We start from the raw sequence: 4,616 nt of genomic DNA, 5'->3' as shown, positions 1-4,616 counted from the left end.
ACAAACTTGAAAGTATATATTGCAAGCTTGCAATACATACTATAGATGAAAGGTTAATATTTCTAATATGTAAAGAACTCCAAAAAGTTGGGATGCTGGATCAAATACCCAATAGAAAGTTTGGAGATAGATACAAGAAACAATTCACATTAAAGGAATAAAAATAGGAGCTCCTGGGTGGTTCAGTCAGTTAAGCATCTGCGTTTATTTCAAATCATGATCCTGGAGTCCTGGGATCAAGCCCCTTAACATCCCACTTCCCGCTTGGTGGAGGGGGGGCTGTTTCTTGCTCTCCCTCTGCCTGCTGCTCCCCCTGCTCATGCTCACTCTCTCTTTGTCAAATAAATAAATAAAATTTTAAATGAATAAATAAATGTATAAAAATAGCTCTAATCATGTGTGAAGATATTTATTCTCACTCACAGTTAGAGAAATATAAATGAAAAAAATCAACAAGACAACATTTCTCATTTATCAAGTTGGTGATAATTAATAAGAATGACATCCTGTTCTTTTGACAAGGCTCTGAGAAACCTGGTACTCTCATGCATTGCAGATGGGAAGGTAATGCTAGAGCCCTCTGGAAAGAAATTTCCAGTAAGCTAATATAATTACATAGATACTTATTTTCTTATCCAGAACTCTCATTTCTAAGGCTTTACTCTATACACACCTCGAACAAGATAAAAATGCATATATACAAGGCTATTCATTGCAGCATTATTTATAATTTCAAATTTTTGAAAATAATCAAGATGCCCATACCCAGAAAAATGGTTAAATAAACTATGGAATCCACACAATAGAGTAGTACACACTTTTAAAAAGTGTGTACATACAGGGCCGCCTGTGTGGCTCAGTGGGTTAAAGCCTCTGCCTTCAGCTCAGGTCATGATCCCAGGTTGCTGGGATCCAGCCCCACAACAGGCTCTCTGCTCTGCAGAGAGCCTGCTTCCTCCTCTCTCTCTCTCTCTGCCTGCCTCTCTGCCTACTTGTGATCTCTGTCTGTCAAATAAATAAATAAAATCTTAAAAAAAAATCTTAAAAAAAGGTGTGTACATATAAATAAGGAGTGAGTCCAAGATGGATATATTGTTAAGTTGAGAAGCAAAATACAAAATCATATGCATAATGGGCTAGCTTTCCATGTAAGAAAAAAAGGAAGAAGTAATAAGATATATGTCTATATGTTCACTAATGAAAAGAATGATAAAAAGAAATTAATCAAATTGATTACCTATAGGATTGAGTGTAAATTGGATAGAAAGATTGGGGAATGCAAGCAGGATTATTTTATTTTTTCCTCACCTAAGCATAAGTAATTAATAATCCTAGTTTTCTACATAAAATCTAAAAGCAAACTAATTATTAACTAAATGTTATTTCTCTTTTCATCTGCTAATATGATAACACATATTCCAAAGAGAATGTAGAGTTTTTCTTCTCTATTTCTTTCTTATAATAAATGCACATTTGACATTATTGAGACATTTTAGTTTTCTTTTTTTTCCACCTAGATACCTCAATTCATTCCATATAGCTTTCATGACAGAAATTGCTTAGTCTGTCTTATTTTTACAAAATAGGGATTTTTAAATGGTTAAAGGCTCTGGAACCAGACTCCTGAGTTTGAACACTGGCTATTAGATAGGACCTTTATTTTCTTCATATCGTATTTGGAAGATAACTTAAATAATATGCAAACTATCTAATACTCAGGAAAAGTGCCCAGAAAATAGTTTTCCTGTCCTTCCAAATTCCTTACATACCTTAAAAAGTTAAATAAGTGTATGACTCTCAGCAGAGTTGTCCACTAAATAATTGCTTGGATTGTTCAAGTAAAATTAATTGGATAGTTCTTTTTAATTGCAGTTAATTTGTCCTAACATAATTTAATTGAAAATATGACAATTGAGAAAATTCTTAGATATTAAAGTCAGTATCAGTTGTGCTTAGTCAAGTTTTTAAAAGAGCGCAGGACTGAATGTCTAATATAGAGAACTTTCCAAAGATGTTTAAGTTTTGTTTCCTATTTGATCAAGTTTTAAAAGTCTTTTTTTCTTAGGAAGAAAAAACTCAACATAGGATATTACAATTTGTGTCCACATTTATTTCACAAATTCCTTCATTCTCAGGTCAGTAATGAACACTACTTGTGAAAGAATATATCCTTTCTTAGTAAATCACCTGATTTTATATGCATGTTTTCAGAACATGTACTTAAGGTGCTTATTCAATATTTCAACTCGGGTTTAAGTCTACTGCTCCTCCAGTAAGTGAACAGTCACTTGACAACTGAGATTACTTTTATGGACATTTCATTTCCAGCTAAGTCTTACACATCTGTTCTACTTACATATTACAATTTCAAAAAGATCATAATTCAGAATTTGACCATAAAATAGTAAGGACAAGTGGCTTAAATGTATCCATATGGTCTTTGTTTAATACAGCATATATTTATAAGTCTTCCTCAAGCTTAAGATGTAAATTATTTGTAAATTGTAAATTTATTTGTAAATCAGATTCACCATAGAAGAGTTCTATGATCTTTACATATTTGTAACTATCCAGTTTTGTAGATTTGTAACTATCCAGACATCAGTGTAAGATTACATCTGAGATCAAATTTATAAAAAGTTAACTACTCAAAAATGCAGAAAAATGAATCATTCTTTGATCTTTCTCTTGTCTATAAAGTCATAAAAAGAGGCTGATTCAAATCACCAAAGGGAAAAAGTAATTAAGATGACAATCATCTTTTAGCCAATAAGACTTTGGTCTACAATGGCACTTACACAAATTGAATTGTACTAAAATTTAATTTGTAATATAATGATTGCGAGAGATGAGTACTTCATTTAAGCTATGTTAATTGACTACAGAATTTTGCCAAAAATGAACTGAATGAATGAGTGATGAGATTAGTACTTTTTTCATGTATAAAGCTCCTTCTACAAACTTTAAAAGATATATACTTCTAAGTATTTTCTGCTTCCTGGAAGGAGTTTAATCACATGTTATAGCCAAATGCCCTTCAATAACATGGAAAATACTTTTTCATTATTTAGTGTTCACCTGTAACAGCCATCTGTTCAACTAGAATTCTATTCCCATAGGCACTAGATGTTTTCCTCTCAAGTATAAAGTTAACAACATGCCATTTCATGTTTTCAGTGAGTATAACAAACCGTGCAGTATATTAAAATCATAACATGTTCCATATCTAAAAATAATACATTACCAATGGCAGTATCAGGAGCTCAATGACATTTTAAGCAGCAGGCAAACTTAACTTATAATTTTGTCTATGTGTTGAATAGTTCCAAAATATTTTTGAAAACTTAAATTCTGTGAGTGGCTTGATTGATAGATGGATATTACAGACTTTTACCTGGAATTTAGCTCATCTTTGTAAGATGAAAAATAGTAATTTATACACATCTGAATTTAGGAATATAGGAATCAAAGTATGAATAAAATCATCATTTCTGAGGCATAGAAGGAACTTCTAAAGTTTCTTTTTTTTTTTTTTTAAGATTTTATTTAGAGAGAGAGCACTAGCATGGGGGAAGCAGTGCAGAGAGAGAGCAAAAGAGAGAATCGTAGGCAAACTCGATGCTAATCATGAAGCCCAATGAGGGGCTCAATTCCATTACCCTGAGCTCATGACCTGAGCCAAAATCAAGAGACACTTAACCAACTGAGCCACTGAGACACCCCAGGAACCTCTGAAACTTCTATTATAATTCCCAATTCAAAATTTTCATCCAGTTCAGAATATCTCCAACAACTATTTATCAAGCATTTTTATGAACTTCGATAGATAGGAACCTTGTCTTTCTAGCCAGTTGGAGCACGATTGTGTAAAGTTTGATTTTTGAAAGAATAGATACGACATGCAAATCTTAGTCACACATATATAAATGAGTGTTGAATTGGGTAAAGTTTTTATTATAAAAGTGAAATGTATTTAATATTGTCACTATTCATAATACAAATAAATATGACAGTATATATGTCTATAAAAGGAGGTTTTGTGATTGGTCAAAAGGTTAAGTGAGCTTTTTCTATTCTTGTGAGGATTCAATTTGTAAGACAAGTTACTGTCCTCAATTTATAGGAGAGTTGTTTTTAATTCCTCCAAGAATTGGGTTCCAACCTGAATGATATCAATGTTGCTGACCCACCTATCTGACTACATTCTTCAGTTTGTTTCTCCAAATCAAGATAAAGATCTTTAACTGAGATAGAAATAAAAAGATTCCTATGTTCTAGATTTTTTTTAATTTTTAATTTTTTATAAACATATAATATATTTTTATCCCCAGGGGTACAGGTCTGTGAATTGCCAGGTTTACACACTTCACAGCACTCATCATAGCACATACCCTCCCCAACATATTATGAGCAACTCTACGTCAACAAATTTGACAATCTGGAAGAAATGGATGCATTCCTAGAAACATATAAACTACCACCACTGAACCAGGAAGAAATAGAAAGCCTGAACAGACCCATAACCAGTAAGGAGATTGAAACAGTCATCAAAAATCTCCAAACAAACAAAAGCCCAGGGCCAGACGGCTTCCCCCGGGAAGCCGTCTGGCCCTGGG

The 4,616-nt window shown here is 32.8% G+C and overlaps 1 pseudogene; it reads left to right on the top strand.

Annotated features, from left to right (window-relative positions):
* Nucleotides 1–498: 498 nt before the first annotated feature.
* LOC132010596 (L-gulonolactone oxidase-like) overlaps nt 499–4,616 on the top strand; it is a 118,741-nt pseudogene continuing 114,623 nt past the window's right edge.

The sequence above is a fragment of the Mustela nigripes genome, chromosome 2 (assembly GCF_022355385.1).
Source record: "Mustela nigripes isolate SB6536 chromosome 2, MUSNIG.SB6536, whole genome shotgun sequence".
Lineage (NCBI taxonomy): Eukaryota > Metazoa > Chordata > Mammalia > Carnivora > Mustelidae > Mustela > Mustela nigripes.
Note: the sequence above shows the minus strand (reverse complement) of the source record. Positions and strands in the feature narration are given on the sequence as shown.